Source organism: Haliotis rubra, unplaced genomic scaffold (assembly GCF_003918875.1).
Source record: "Haliotis rubra isolate DU_JTF1 unplaced genomic scaffold, ASM391887v1 Scf196, whole genome shotgun sequence".
NCBI lineage: Eukaryota > Metazoa > Mollusca > Gastropoda > Lepetellida > Haliotidae > Haliotis > Haliotis rubra.
Window position 1 is genome coordinate 1,041,949 of NW_025765958.1, and position 17,605 is coordinate 1,059,553.

Sequence of the window (17,605 nt, forward strand, 5' to 3'; positions counted from 1 at the left end):
TCACTCACTCACTCACTCTGCAGGAGATATGGGCTTGAACGACCTCGCCTCGAGTGTTTTAGTTCCATAAACACGGGAGGTATCCGATACTCATATTTCGAACATGCCCATGGATTGTATGCAAGTATTATTGGAGCTGAGATAAACACATTTTCATCCCCAAGTTACAAAGACACATTTACTGACCTACGACTTAATTTGCGCCTATTGAACTTGTTGTTGTTTGTCATCTAGGACTGCCGATAGAAATTATAGGTGATAGTTCTTACGACGTGTGTCCACAAACGTCTTTCCTTACCTTCGATTAATAGCTAGAAACTTAATACTCTATGAAAACACGACCAGTATAAATGTTGCGTGGAATAATCACCGATACAATAGGAACCTTGCCTTTAAATCTGATCCTGCTAATGGTATTTTGATAATCACATGGCTTCTCTAGTCAATATTTTAGACGCACCTTAGTCTTCGATTGGATCTCCCCTTATGTGGAAATTGTGATTGTCAATTTAAATAAACATTTTGTGAGGCAACATTTTCGTGTGGAAATTGGATCGTCATTAAGCTATTTCTTGGGAGCATATGAAACGACTTCAGAAAAGAAAACACTTTTTCATGCCCAGCACGTCCTGAAGTGTTAGCACTAAAAAGTTGTCATATTTGTAAAAGGACTTTGATCTGTTCACATAGTTTGGAAAGTCATAAATGATTTCAAAACATTGACAGAACGTGTAATTATTATCCACCGTTAAAGCTTGTATGTGTCTTTAATTTTCCTGGTGCAAAGTCATTTTCACTATGCAACTATTCCTTCCTGTTGGTCAAACATTATCTAGATTACTTAACTTAAACCCAAACCATATGATTCAAGCTGCATGATTCAAGTCCTTGAGGAAACAAATCACTTGGTTTGATTTCCCTTGATTCATTGTTACATTACTTTGTGGTGGAAGTAGATATCTCAAATTAGGATCTGCTAATATATCAACAGGTTGGCCCAAAGTAGATTTCTCCAAGGGACAATGTGCACTGTTCCATTCAAACATGGATGGCCAGCAAACTACAAGATGGTTGAAAGCTAACAGGTTTGCGAGGAGCAAGAAGATTAACAGGCGACATTTATGTCTGTTTTATTGTACGAAACAGGGGATCGTGCATGCATAAGAGGTGAACAGCGAAGAAACTTGATGAACTTGTTCTTCAGTGCCTCGTTCCGAACTGACTGGATTGACACCAGAACATAGACACTCATAAAAGGCTTGATCAAAGAAATGAACCCCGAGATAATTACATTCTATTTCATTTAACTTCGTGAATATGTTCCCGTACATCTTGGTGGCTGCTGGTAATGCCGTGTTAAAGTCTTCATTGAAATTTATTGGAAATATATATTATTCTGTCATATGTCGTTTTTGTATCACTTGTGAATTTTCTTATCTCACAACATTTGCATTTCAGTTTGTTTTAGCTTCTGCTACAGGATTCAATAGTAGCTACATTAAATTTTGTACATACACGGATTTTCGAATAATAACTTTGTTTCTGAAGCCTAAAATGTGACATTAGTATGGGGGGAATTAGAATATTTTGATCGGAAATATTTCCTTCCAAGGGCAAGGAACGTGTAAAGGCATCACCGATCACGCTTACAGGAGCCTGTCCTCGCATCAAAGGCAGTCACAGTTTCCACTGGCAAGCAATATGCATCAATTAGATTAACTGAACAAGTTAGTCAAGGGACCATGCCGAAACCATGCCAAACCTATGTGCAACTGGGGCCTCATAATTCTAATTTCCCCCTTATTAACATCTTTGAGACAATAACGGAACTTATTTGTAGGTGCTGGAAGTAAAAACATAAATCGGACTGAAAAGACCAGGAAGCATGTTTATGCTTTTTGAATTCGTATATTTGAATTGTGTATTCTTTCAAATGACGACAGCACTGCATCCTTGGCCACGGTTTCAGTTCTTCTCTAATTGAAAGACACAATGTATACCTCCGATGAATACGGGCACCCAGACAAAGCTCATCTTGGCTTTGAGACGTGCAATCAAGGCGCCAAGACAGTTTAATCATTCTTGGATTTTTCTTTTCTTAAACCTTTAATCATGCAGTGGTCTTCACGTTATCATGTGATGGAGTACTTCTGAGCTCATTCAGTCTACAAGCGTGTCTGGCTACTTTTTGCTTTGAAGGAACAACGTCGTTATCCATTTCACCAAATCAGTCTCATTCTGTGTATTGCAAGAATAAGTGCACGTTGCACACTATCCATCATATAAAGTGTAATTTGGAATGTCTTACTCTTAGACTCGTTGTTTGGTTGGTGTACCAGCTAATGAATCAAACTGTGTTCTCTATACAGCCAGAGGACATCACATAACCAATACAAAGAAACATCTCCCGTAGCAAATTCGTCGAGTACTATTAATATGCACTAAGTTAATTTCATGTGACGAAAATAACCTTGGCGGCACCGACAGCCTGAGAGCTAATTCCCTCGTTAAGAAAATATACTGCCCCAAAAAGCAATACTAATAGTCATGAAGGATCATGGTGAGGTTGAAATTCTCTATGGCTCTGCGGATCAGCCAAAAAGTGCCGTTAGCGGTGCCCGATATTGTGTTTTTAGGAGATGTGCGTCACCAAAACAAGCAAGTATTAAGGACATACAGCGATGAGCTGTCTTCACCGACGGTGTTATGATATAATGCGTACAGGCATTCCTGTAATTGCCACGGTATAAGGCGCAGTGGAGATTAGTCAAGGACTCAACAGCCTTTCAGGACGATACTCAATCACACTGGGGACTGTTGGACTTCAAATGCGAATCCCTTTTATGTTACACTTACGTCTTTAATATGATTACTGGCTTTCGGGGGTTACACACGCGAAGGTGTTGCAGGCTATTTGAAATATATGTTCCAGATAATAATGCCAATAGGTACTCATGATAATACATCTGTTTGATCAAAGGGAATGTCAGGCAGTTTGAGTGATGTACTTTTCCTCATTCTGATGACAAGTTGTCGCTGTCCGCATAAATCACTTTTTGAAACTATAAATGATCAGAGTTTACATCTCTCATATGATAAAAGACTTATTAATCAGTCTCCCTAAATGTTTGCTTATATTGTAAATTCCAATGTTTCACACATCCTATTCTAGGTATATTATCTATTGTCCACATCCACCCACCAAAGGTCCTGCTCTTATAACAGAGCTCTTTTTCTTAGATGCTGCAAAATAATCCCCTGCCGTATTTCCTTACAGACATGAGCACAGAAATAGAGACCAAAAAAAATAAATCCATAATACTGAAGGATATCACTGGAAAGCAAAGTTAAATAACTACTTCCAAAATAAGAGATTATGGTGACGCTGTATTGAATCCTTTCTCCTTCAGGAATAAATCCTGTGAAATAGGAAAAGGTAGAGTAAATTACCTAGATTAATGGCCTATGCGTTCCACAAATCTTTGATAAGGCATAGCCATGCCCATGCCGGAAGGCTCAATCATAGTAGTGCTTGTTCTGTGATCCAATAACTAGTCAATATTAGCCTTCAGGGGAAACCCCTCTTCGCAACGACGTTTTGCACCTGCAATGTAATTCGATTCTCAGAAGTAAACCAAACTGAGTGCCTTTTAATCGCTTGGACCCTGACAGCGCAAAATCGTTTGTGCCCTGCGGAAAATGTGTGAATGGTGTTATGGTGACCATAATCTCATAGTGCGGACTTCACTGTCCATTGCTTGTCTTGGTGTGAATTCTCTGTGTTTTGTTCTGGTGCGGCCCACTGGTCAATATGCCACTGGAACAGGATTATGACGGGGACTATGCTCTTATGCTCTTACGCTCTTCTGTATTAATACTTCCCAAGGTAGGTGGGTATTTCAGCTGTAAATTGCTTTTAATTGTTTGGGATAGAACAACACGTCATCTTTACCTGTTTTAAAATTCTTGGATCGATTCGGAGTTAAACATTCTGGTAATAGGTAAAAAAGTCATCGTGCTCGAATAATTCACATTTTCGTTCTCGTTCAACAATATCATTGGGTCATGTTTTTTTACGCGGATGTAATTGTCTTTGAATCCCTTGATGATATTTTACTATGTGCACGTGTAAACATTTTTGTACACATTTGTCTGAACTTGTTGCACGCCTGTCTGTCTGTGTGTGTGTTTTTCTTCCATGACAAACCAAAACAGGACTTTGCTTTTTACATGCGCTGAGAGTACTGACTGTCCATACAAGTTCATATTATTAATATCCTTTCAAGGCCTATCACCGTAGATACAACCTTGTTGAATTGCACAGGTCCTCTAACTGTCATACCTGGTTATAATGCCACCGTGGATATAATGCCATATTTTCTCCTGGACAAACCGTGGCATTATAACCAGGGCATACTGTCAATATAGCGTCACCACGTGTATACTGGGCTAAGCTACGTTTTATAACTTTCTCTCTTTGACAATATTGTTTTATATATGATCCTGGTTTTGAATACATAACCTATATTTGAGCCTATATCGTTGTGAAAGATACCCAGGGCCAGTTCCACAAAGTTTTCTCTTGTAAGCCTATGTGAAAGTATGGGAGTCACGATCACCTTAGCGCTACGATTGCTTTGCGGAATGGGGCTCGGGGCTACAGGCACTCTGTGTTGGGCGCCGCATGTGATGCAAACGTCAACATTATCTGTCACGCTCAGGTCAGTTCAATGTCAGGTGAAGGGAGGTGAAATTGGGTTTAATTACATGGTTATCAATACATGAGTGCTCGTATTCGCATGTGTATGTGGCTGCTAGCTTGTACTAGTCCGGTCTAACACCGCTTTTGTGAAAGTCCATTGAGACACACTGGTGCACTTTAACAAAGATTGAGTAAGTGAGAATGGTTTTACGCCGCTTTTAGCAATATCACAGCAATATCACGGCGGGGGACACCAGAACTTTAACAAAGAATGTTGACTAGGAGCCGACCAGTCCACGTTTTATCCCCCTTAGCGCGGAGTGCCGGGGTCCATTAACAACAAGTACCATCGAAAACGTCTTTTGGAATGACGAGGCCGTTGATCGAACTAGACACTTTCCGTTCTCTAGGAGACGATCCGTCCACAAAAGCTGCTTTCTTCTTCATCAAATGGATAACGCATGGAACGTTTTCTGTCATCTTTCTGCACGTATGACATGGGTAATGGTAATATTTACACAAATTAGATATGTAATACCGTGTCCAAATTTTGATGGAATATTTAATATGATAGAAATTCAAGAACTTCGTGACATAGCCCACCACACCCACCAAACTAATGAGTGAGTGAGTGAGTTAATATTTAACGTCACATCGGCAATATTTCAGCCATATCGTGACGAGAACATTTTACATTGAAATGGAATATGTGTATATTATAAAACCTGTCATCGAAGGACAGTAAAACAACTAGAATATCCCAAACTAGTAAAAAATTATTTTTACATTGCTAATATTTAAGACATTATTACGTTATTTCATTATAAAGTTTACTTCAAAGTCCTAAAACTCCCTCGGAAATTTCTCAAGCACAGCAAACGAACACAGTCGCAGTGAAGGACTTTCGATGATCCTTGCAACACAATATTGTTAATTCGCGGCCAATGGTCAATATTTGGACACAGTGCATTACCTCGGTTTTCTATCGTTGAATATTGACCTGCGTGATTCCAGACAAGTTAGGGAAATGGCCGTTTATACACAGGGGAAAACCACATAATAGACATCTAATTGGACTCCGTTAATCCCCGTGTCTCAGATACCAAATACATCACTGATATATGGCATCGACAATGAAGAATTTGATCAAATGTCAGTTTGGCACGGTATCATATTAAAAATAGTTACAACTAACGCATTATTCTTGGAAAATGATTACACTGTCAATACCAGACCAGGAACATTTCAAAATGCTGACGTTTTCTATCTTTGTCTCGGAGAGATATACTCATGTTATAACAAGAAAGAAATTGGTATCATTAGTTGAGTGTGTTGCCTTGTAAATATCATGTGTCCAAATATTGGCAAAACAGTTATGCGAGCCGATGCCAAATATAATCCATATTTTTTATTCCAGACATATGAGATTTCTTAAACGTAACACACGGTAATAATCATTTCGTAGCATGATGTTGTTCTTAAAATAATCCATGTTTAAGACGTATTTTCACTCAATGCATCAACTTTAGAAGTCGCAAATGAAAAGAGTGTTTGAATGAATGGCACAATCTTTCTTAGAGTACAACTGTTTTGCAGCTATGTTTCTTGGTCGAACGATCATGCATCTGGAACCCCCACCTGAAATTATTTGGCAGCGTCCACTAGTAATGTTGTATACAAGGGAGACATCGCAGAGACAATAATGGCTGAAGAGAAATTCCAGCAGGATGAACAAGATTTTCACATTGATAACGTCGGTTAGGTTGTTTAACGCCGCGCTCAGCAACATTCCAGGCGGTGGTCTGTAATAAATCGAGACTGGAACTGACAATCCAGTGATCATCAACATGAGCATCGATCTACGAAACTGAGATACGATGATATGTGTCAATGAAGTCAGTGAGCCTGACCACCCGATCCCGTTAGTCGCCTCTTACGACAAGCATGGGTTGCTGAAGACCAATTCTAACCCGTGTCGTCACTTGGCGCTACATTTGATCATAACATCAAACTAGAAAATGATGGTTACAGTGGAATATATGTATTTTCATGTTTTTATTTCCCAACAGATGCCTGCATGTACATAAATATGCACACAAACATAATATTATACATATTGTTACTATTTGTATATATAATGATTTTGGGTAACTCAAAAGGTTCTTATAATTCCCTAAAACATTTGACCTTCAAATGACAACTTGACTAGGCAGGCCTTAAAACCGACACAAGAAAACAACATTAGAAGGTTTCATTAGATATTGGAAGTTCGATATGGATTCACATCTGCTCAATTCCATCAATAGAGAGTTGTGTGCACTGTCAGTTCAATATCTACCGTTACCAACTGTTCACTGCAGCTAGACTTACAGATATCAATGAGCGACAAAGATAAGGTTGGGTTTTGTAGAAACCAGAGAGGGACCGTGCACCGATGTTAGCAGACGAATCAAGGTTTACCGTTTCACAAATGACGGACAGCGCAGTTGGCGACGTATCGGCGAGAAGTAAGCTTGGGAAACAATTCCTGACCATGATCGGGGCGGCACTGTCATGGCGCTCTGCGATAACTCACGTGGCAGGCGACCCGATATGGTTGCTGTGAATGAACATGTGACTGGTCAGCGAAATGATGGTGAACTTTTGCGTCTCGTCGATGTTACACGCTAGAATAATCGGCAGAAAGTTTGAACTGCATGACTATGCAGGGCCACATCTCCCTTGGTATGATTGGGCATATAAACATTACACTAGACCTGTAAGTCTCCTTACATGTCGTCAATAGAACATCTCGGGCGAAGAGCGTAAGCCAGTGACCAAGCTCTTCAGGCGCAATGGCGACCATTACCAAGGAAAGCCATACGTAAAGTAATAAACAACATGCCATAAAGATGTCATGCATTATCGCCCAACATGGTGGACACACTTGATATTCATTTTCATGCCCAAAACGAATAATACTTTTGGGGGTGATCACATTTTTACTATCGTTTCATAATTTTTCAAGTTTCCCTGTTAGTCGTCTACAATGTTTCCACAGCAAACCTCAACCTTTAGATAAGCCTTTCCTTTCACACAAGTTTTTGCTATTCGTCTTTTAGTATCGTAATTATGGCCCTGTCTACCAGAAGAGAATGAATTTGACTTGACCATACTTCATGGTGAAGTTAAGCACTGCTTTCAGATCACCAGCGTCGTCCTTAATTATGGTGAGAAAATGCTTAATCAATTCCCTGTTCATGCTTTTCCCCAGCACACCATTAGCTAACTCATACACAAACATTGGTTATCAGTATGTGGCCATACTGTGCACGGGAATATTTCCGTTCCATGGGCGTATAAGCAGTCATGTTATTTTTGGGGAGAGTTATTGTTTGCTTATTGCCTCTTTAAACGCTTATATAGGTGTTGTACCTCACTGCCGCCACGGGAAGGAAGCGATCATGGCTTCTAACGGCATTTATGAGCTCATGGCATTTTAAAATGGCATTAATCCCGACAGGAATCTGTGCTACTTTCTTCTACAGCCTACTCCGTGTTGTTGCATATGCTTTCCAGGTCGTTAAAGCTGCCAATGATCATTGATTGGTGATATTAAGGTATTTAAGCCAGTAATAGTTAATCGATGCGACTTAGTTTAATTTTTGCGTCAGGTCTTCTTCAGTATTGTTAAAAAACGACCAGTACCTTGCCGTGCACGTATAACTCGTACATTTTTTAAATGGGCAACAACAGAACCTTGATTTAATGCTTTGTTCATTGCACAGTGACATGTTTTGATTATTGACGTCGATACAAAAGTGAAACTCATTCTCGGTTGAACCCCGCCGTTTTTCACATGCAAGCGACAGGAACAACATCCAAAGCGACATAATCGTCTCGGAAGTGGCTCTGGAAACATTAGACTGTGCTAACTTTGTCGTTCACCTATACATTGAAATGTCATTAAAGCAGCTCGTTTATTATATTGAGTTACCATCATATCAATGAAATGGAACCATTGGGGGATAGTTCTTTCAACTTTTTCCCGAGTTGTTACAATTCCTGTTATTGATGACAGAAACCTGCACCGATGCTTGTGTGGCGGGCCTGTGTCGAATGCATGATTGATTTAGAAAACAAGGAGATTTTGTGTATGATGAGTGGAGTGGGCGCTGGTTTTGACAAGAACATAGCTTCGTACTTTCCGTCTCCTTCTCGACATGAAAATCACGTTAGTGCCGAGTCCCCACCATTATGTGTAGCGGAACAAGGGCTTCGAATGCTTATCCCATCTGAACCCATGTCCTCAAGACAGGGACTTCTGAACCGGTGGCTAGACAGACACGCATTCCAAATGGCCGGATATTTGTAGTAATCATTTCACTAACGTATAATCAAGTAGATGGTCCTCGCTGTTATGGTAGTAAATCGCGTCTGCACAGTAAAGCACGAACAACGGCTCACTTAAGAAAATAAACCTCATTTATGATTAAATGCTTGTAAGATGCTTTCCAGACAGAAACGCTCATATTGCTGAAGCTGTAATGAAATACATGTACGTTAATGTCGGGGAGATATAGTCTTCAATCGAGTTCATATTCCAAAGAATATCACATAATTAACTAATGAAAAGAGATGGTTACAGAGAGTAGTGAATTACGGGCTTGTTATGTGGCAATAGCTGTGGCACATAACGACTGACTCTTCCGAATGAACGGTTCAGTGAGTGAGTGAGTGAATAAGGCTTACGTTTCAGTCAGTACCGATTTGCCCATTCCACGTATGTATGCAGTGATTTGCGTAATAGGGTTGGGGGAGGACCAACTGTGGTTATGGCTATTGGTTGGTATTCCCTGATGATCGTCTATCAAAACGATATCCGCGGTCTGTTATGTTGAAACCTGGGTAACTAGGAATAATTTCTAATACAGAATCCCTACTGAGTTTCAGCTTGGTAAGGTGGAAAATGGGAAACATTTGTGGTCAGTTCCACAGTATGTTTAATAATATTTTCAGAAAAAGGCGGACATTGCCATTTTGGCGACAGATAATGTGTTACCCTTGTTTTTAGAAAGGATTGATTTTATCATTGTATGTCCTGACGACACAAATGGGTGTAATTATTTCGACACGAGAACTTCGAATCCGACTTTTAGTTAAAGCAATCCATTGTAGAAACAGTCGGCCACATTTCGTTTCTAAACAGGGAATGGTTGCATGTGTGACTGAATCAATTCAGCAGTCCTAGTCTAACAGACTGGGATTAATCCATCTTTAAGTATTGGCGGATCGCAGTTTGCGCTGGTGAAGGTCAGAGGATGAGGAAAAAGGTTGAATTCAGTTTCACACCACGAAAGACTGAACAGAGCAGGGCATCACTCTCTATAGAAAATCAGTTAATTACGCTAACTCTATGTGTGCACTCAATCATCTATACTCCGTTGTATACTTGCACCCACACAGCCGTTCCGCTGATACAGTGTCTGGGGTAGGATTTATTTCATGTCAATTACCTTGATCGGATGATTTGCAAATTGAAATTAACGATGGTTTGTTCTCAAAATAGGTTAATACATCGTGATAAACGCGTTATCCCACTAACATTTGCAACACTGACATATCACATTTTGACACATAAAACACATGGACATTATCAACCGATACATATTTCTTCATTGATTTCCTATCGCCAAATGAACAAACACATGTGTGAAGTACAAATAATGTCATACGAATAGTTCATACGTGAAAATACAATAAGATTTAACGCATACCCACTCACGTATCAGTTCAGAGGAAGGTGTATATGCGGGAAAAAGGTTCTGTATATTCTGCTTCAAGATATGTTGGAAACGCCTAATCATCTACGACATCAGAATGAAATGAAAATATTGCCCATCAGTTCCCGCGCCGTTTGTAATTGGGTCTTGTCTATTTCAACTGTCTGACAAGTAATTACCGTGATCTATTTCCATTCCATAGTTTTATTAAGTCCAAACATTCAGCGCCGCTTCTCCGACGCTGTAGCGCCTCTTTTGCTCTCAAGGAACGACGAGAAATGCCACGTGGTTCGCTTTCCATTACAAACTTCCATATGTATGGGCCAATTTAATGATATAGCACTCTCGGCGCCGTACCATAAATGATTTCCCTGACTACACGTCATGGCAAAGTGGTTTTGATGTCGCATCAAGAAGGGGAAACAGTGTTCGTAAAAGTTTTCTTCGCATTTCAAATTTTTGATTGACATATCGCTGCAACATGAATGTGAAAGATGTCGGATATACATGACCTATTACTTCACCTTTGATGAACCCAAAGCCTCCCATACGACTTGGTTACGTGCATCTTGTTTCTGGGCAAAGGAAATGTTTACTTTTCTTTAATGGAATCGAGCTGTGAAATATAGCAGTGACAGCTGTTATTGTAGTCCCTGGCTATGCATGAAAGAGGTGCGAGTGAGTATTGTGTTTCGCCGCATTTAGGAACATAAAAGCTACTGGAGATGATGAATCGGTGTCCAACGTGTTCGAGATTCTCCCACCACATATTTTCATTGGGAAACATAGCTTGTCACATGGAAGCCATTTCAAAAACACCATGACAATTTATGTTTACAAACTGTGTAGGTTGCACTCAATTTCCTCATAAAAACGAAAACTTAATCTCCAGATAAGCCAGGCTCGACAGTTACCTGAAAAATTTGATCTGTGAATCATATTTTTTTTGTTGAACGTTTGTATCAAAGTCTCTAATTTATTTCCATGACATGGAAGTTTTGGCTTGCCCTTGTCCATGGTCTTGATCTTTGGTCTCTCAACAAAATACACGTGTTCGTTCATTTAATCAATCCAATAGGTTTCATTAACCTATGTCATTGTGAAATTCCCTTCAATATCTATAATCTTGGAGAAGTATACGTGTATGGAAAGTTATTCAAATTGGCGATAACTCAGTATCACACTGACCTGACCTAAACGTACACATTATTGAATTACTACGTGAAATCTGGCCCTGTCACTTCTCAGTAGCCGTCCGTGGTCAGGCATCCAGAATATTATTTCAGTTTCCCCAAAATATCATTAAATCATCGTTTTAGTATCTCTTATTCAGGAACAAATTAAGTCACATTTTCACTTGAAATATCGTCCCGGCAGCTCATAAAACTTTGTTCCAGAAAAACTTATACTGAAATATGGCAAACATAACATGGATGTCCTGCAAGTGCTGCAACAAGGTAATGTGGTAAACCTTGAAAATATTGATTACTTCCAGAACCAGTGAAAATGTGATTTAATTTGTTCTCATGCTCATACGTAAACCTAGCTCCAAGAAACACACATCATTATGGATGTGATAGTGTCAGCAGTAAAGCAGTTCAACAATATTCCTTCTCCCTCGTTAAAATGGCAGAGATGGATTTCTTCGACGACAGGACCAAATGACGTACAATAATTTAGGGAAACATTTCAACTAGCTATAAATGTGTTCACAAAGCTGTCAACATTGAATTGCTCCCAAGGCGAATCATGCTCATTCTGAAAATAAATTCTTTGCATTTATTCAAAGGTATTCTTGGGAAGCCATATTTTCTAAAGCGAAATTGTAATTCATGGAATTATGCTGAAGTACAATGATATATGCGCTTGAATAATGCATGTGCCATGTATGGCGTGAAGATTCAAGTTTCTGTTAAGAGGTCACAAAGATGTATTATTTTCATAGGAAACAAAATATAGTGACACCCACGTGAATATCGTTGCCTGTCTATTGTGATGTATCCCTTTTGGATAATTATAAATATTGTATTTCTATTAAGTGGATCGCCATGTATCGCCATGTCTTTACGGTAGAAAAATTTCCTAGACATGCAAGTCGGTATGCACATCGTAATAGACGTTCGCTACGCCAAGACGAACCAATGCTTTTAGGTCAGGAGACGGCTGCTGTGATTCAGGGAATTGTCTGGACTTCAGTTGTCCATAATGATCACATCGATGGAGATGCTTCTTAAACTCATTCGATCCAGCCTCCAACTCAAAGCCTACCTCCCACCTCTAAAATACAGCATTATACTCAATAGCAAGAGTAATGAGATAGTGTCACTGGACTGATCATGTCATTCAGGAACAGGTCACTTGAGGAGACCTAGTGGACGCTCTGGCTGGACCATCTGAAACGTATAATTGTTTCCAGGAATGGCTGTACTTTCCGTCAATGTTTATTGGGACGGTAACAGCACTGCACTTGAGCCCTTCCTTGGGAATATAGCTAGGGATAGAGCATTTAGATTTTATTGGTTGGGCTGGGATCTTCTTTCCAGACAAATTATGTCTCGGAAATATATTTACCTCCGCAACGAACATAACATATCATATGATTTGTTGAATCTAAACATAGAGTCAAAGGTAGTAGTCAGGAGTTATGAGATATATTCACATACTCTCTATCGCTCTCTAACTTCCTCCGCCTATCGTTCTTTCACACTACTGATTTCATCCCTCCTCACTCTCTCTCACTCTCTGTCTCTCTCTCTCTCTCTCCCAGATAAAACAAATCACAACCAAAATTAGATATAATTATTTAACAGAATCAAATATTGACAAAACCCCATTTCCACATTCATATGAATCTCTCTCTCTCTCTCTCTCTCTCTCTCTCTCTCTCTCTCTCTCTCTCTCTCTCTCTCTCTCTCTCTCTCTCTCTCTCTCTCTCTCTCTCTCCCAGATTAAACAAATCCCAATACAAAATAGATATAACTAAATAAATAAACATAAGAAATATAGATATATATAAATAGAAGCGATAAAACCCTTTCCACATTCATATGAATATATCTCTCTGATTTCATCACTTCTCCCTCTCTCTCTCTTTCTCTCTATCGCTCTCTCTCTCTTTCTCTCTATCGCTCTCTCTCTCCTTCTGACGTTGATTAGAGCATTTCCATTGCAGATTTAATCCTTGTGTTCACTTGATTAGCATAACTATGCCAACATAATATTGTGATTTGAAACAGATGAATGACTTTTGTTCCTATCTCTATTAACCATTCAGCTTTTACGGTTCTTTACCGACTTGAAATATTGATACATATTTATAAGAAATCCCATTGGCTAGTTTTATCAGACAAGAACACCGAAGCGTTTATAGCTAAGGTCTCCTGGGTGGCCTAACGAGAGATATTTGTAATCGTGTAGATGTACAGATAAATTCTGTATTATTCATTGCTAAGAAAATATCCTATACGAGACAAATGCCACACAATTGCCTTGTAACGAGCGTATTGAACCAGCCATGAATCCTGGCCTGCAATATGTTAAGCAACACAATATACGCCAAGATAGAAAACAACCACCTTGGGATTCATGTATCATTCACTGATGTAAATATTGAAATTGGACATACTGAAATTGCCATCAAATCGAAAACCTATCTTTAACATCTGTCATTTTTATTCATCATGTTGTGTTTATTTACATCAACTAAAAGTTTGCCAAGTGTGTTTTGTAAAACGGGTGATTAACTGTGTCCGTGCGGCCATGTCAACACTCAAACAACACAATGGGTTTTCTTGTGCACACAAATCAAAACATATTGTTACACTCGACCACAAAAAGTAGGTAAGTGAGTTTATTCGTAGCGTGGCTTAAGCGATATAACTCATTCAGACACCATGGATCAAAGAATTTCGGCTGTGAATATTTTCGTATGAACTCAGATAGGAACTTAAATTGTTTCCACCTTAACGGTTACCTACCCATTTGAGGGATACATGCATTATTCATTGAAACCTTTCGAGCACGGAGGGCATGAGCTGAAAATCCTACATTCCCCTAAGCCTTGGTGGCATTAGAAACCCGTGCGCCCGAAATACTCAGCATGGAGAAACAATGATCGGCTTCATCCGTAGATTGACCGGGATTGAGCCATTGTTGTCCAACTGACTGACCAACGTGATATCGGGGCTCTCATGCAGGTCTAATCTCTCCCCAAGGGTCTTAACAGGCCATTTTCATTATCCTGAAACTCGAGCCTATCCCGGCCCACACAAGTGTATATGCAAGTGTTCCGTGTCATACTTCCTCCATCTAAAGTTATACCTGAGGGCTATATGATATCCTTTCTTTCTTCTTGTAACAGGTTTTATGACTCACAAGTTAATAAATTTATTGGGCGTGATATACCTGTCACATATGATTTAACGAAAGGTTACACACGGTATGTGATAATTGGTCCGGAATACATATATTTTACATCAAAATGACAGGTGTCCGTAATGCTTTATTTCCGTATATACTTACAACATTCGAATGCACACGTAATGTAAGTATCGAGTTAGGGATGCGTACGATATTTATCCCATCCTCCATGAGGTTGTTAATTGAAATTAACAGCTACTGAGACCCACGCCATGCTATTTTCTTTATTTACACGTGAACGGATGAACTGGGAACGTGAAACTTGCCGTGAAGCTGTTCATACCATAGCCCACATATCCGTTCGTCTATGATAGCGGTGGTCAGACAAATGTCTCATTCAATGGTCACAGCTGGCCATTGTCCAGATCATTACCTGCTGTGTATTAGAATGAACTTGTCAGTGAAATCAAACTCCTTGTCCAGTTTCCACTCTATCTCATACGATCAAATAATTGGAGAACATTCCTGATCATTTACGCTAGGATGATGCTGTGTGTGCGTGACGTTCGTTGGCCGTTCGCCAACTGGTCGTTTACCTCACGAAAGTCCGCAAGGGCCACCCCAAAACGTAATGCAACAAGTGCGCGGCGGCCTTGCCTGGATAGTTACTGATACTTTGTCAGAACCCGTGATCAACTCACCTGTTGTTGTGAGGTCGTATAGACGTTATCACAAATCTGATGTGTGAAGCAAGATGATAGTGTGATATATTCCAACACTTTCCGTTAATTTCCAGATGGTTGACGATTATTCAAGTGTATCCCAGGGATATTTATCCAGTTAAAGCTTTCATCTGTTCGTTTGGGCTTGAGGTAAGTTGGACTCTCTTTCATGTATCTGGTTAGTACTGAGTGTTAAATAATGATGTACCTAAAAAAGGTACAATAGACGTACATATGTCTGTTAGAAATGAGGTCATGCCGTTTATTATACAGCATTGTTCTCACATCAATTTGTTAAAATTTGTGTTTAAATTAGTATTGGTGTTTATTGCCAAGGGTGTACATGTACTTGTACATATTTTATTGTTAATGTTTTGCTCAATACCAGTTGTCACACAACGGCTGCTCGCATACGATCGCTATATTGATGTACCAAATGGCCTTAAAGTAAAACGAATATAACGTAATTACGATTGATGTATTTACTCCCCATAACATTGACGTATGCTACCATTTACGTTACCTTTAGTTTTTATTCAGGAATTGTAGCAATGCCTTTGCGGGTAGGAACATCATTCTTTTGGGATGTAGCCTTTCCGTTAACATGTAGGTTGACAAACACATATCACAAGGACATGTGTTATCTAACGCCTTTCCATTAGGTTAGTCATATCACAGTAGTCATTGTCTGTATCAAATATGTACGGACAGAATAGTGAAGTATTATGATTATTAGGTGTTTGGCACAAGTACGAATAAACCAAAGACCATAGCAAGGGAGAATCTAATTTTGTTCTGGAAGTTTGTGAACTTTTCTTTCCTTTCTCTTTTACACGGTTTGCGCGCTTTATGAAGAGAAGTTATTTTTATATACTCAACCACATTAAACACGTTACACCTGTTAAATTGAATCCTAACAGGAGTATGGGCATCGCTATGAACATAGATGTGAATCAAGCTGCTATGATCCAGGTAGCAATGCAAATGATGAAAAGTGGATTGCGGCATCATCTTGAATGACCCATGAAGATCTGGGTTAGAATTGGTCTTCAGTAACCCATGCTTGTCGTAAAAGGCGACTAACGGGATCGGCTGGTCATCGTATTGCGTAGAACGATGTTCATGCTGTTGATCACTGGATTGTCTGGTTGAGACTCGATCATTTATAGACCGCTGCCATATAGCTGGAATGTTGCTGAGTGCGTCGTTAAACAATAACTAAAACAAAATTAAACATCACTTTAATGGAAATATTATCCATGACCTTTGGAAACAGAAGAAACCAATCCTAGAGGGCACGTGTAACTGTTGTAACGGATTGCCCAGCATTAAGCCTGCTCATTACATGCTCACGAAGCTGAATTGAGCAAAATGTTTCTTGCATCGATACATAATATACGTTTTGCAATGCCCGTGAGGCTAAGTGAACACGTGACTGGTTGCAGGTGATTGTTGTTTCACGCTTGTAATACTTTTTCTCACGTCGGTGGCCAATACACTCCAAACTGACATCATGCCATTGCTCCTCGGCGTTTGACATAATAAGAAACGTGGGTGTAACATTTCTAATTTTGTTAGGATATTAATACACACTTGCAGTGTACTTGTCGTGTACGTTCTGTACGGCATTTAATCCTAGAGTTGTTTTTTAGTTGTTGTTTTTTGGGGTTTTTTGTTCTTGTTTGTTTGTGTTTTTGTTGTTTGTTTTTGGTTTTTGTTTTGTTTGGGGTTTTTTTTTTTTTTTTTTGGGGGTTGCCAAGAATAATCCGTTTCTGAAAGTAGTAACAGGCTGACTAAAATGTACAGAAGTTGATATTTAGGATCGATGAGTACGTTGTAAAATAGGATTTATGTTTCATTCAATTTTCTAACTGCGTCGGGAGTGATCATACAGCAGTATCGATTATACGTCATACGCTACGTTTATTGATTAACATGTAAACAGTAAAGTACTGATTCCTGAGACGCCTTATTTCAGCACTGTTGACCTACTTTAAGAGGTCAGTTACTTACCTCAACATATATAGAAATGCATGTTATAATCCATAAGGAATAAGCGT

The 17,605-nt window shown here is 39.4% G+C and overlaps 1 protein-coding gene across 1 annotated transcript in view; it reads left to right on the forward strand.

Moving 5' to 3' along the window:
- Positions 1–17,605, forward strand: part of LOC124274927 (probable G-protein coupled receptor 139) — a 67,648-nt gene that overhangs the window by 24,528 nt on the left and 25,515 nt on the right. Inside the window, exon 2 of the mRNA XM_046710292.1 lies at positions 15,620–15,695. The gene's annotated coding sequence lies outside the window, so the exon portion shown is untranslated. The remainder of the gene's footprint in view (positions 1–15,619; positions 15,696–17,605) is intronic.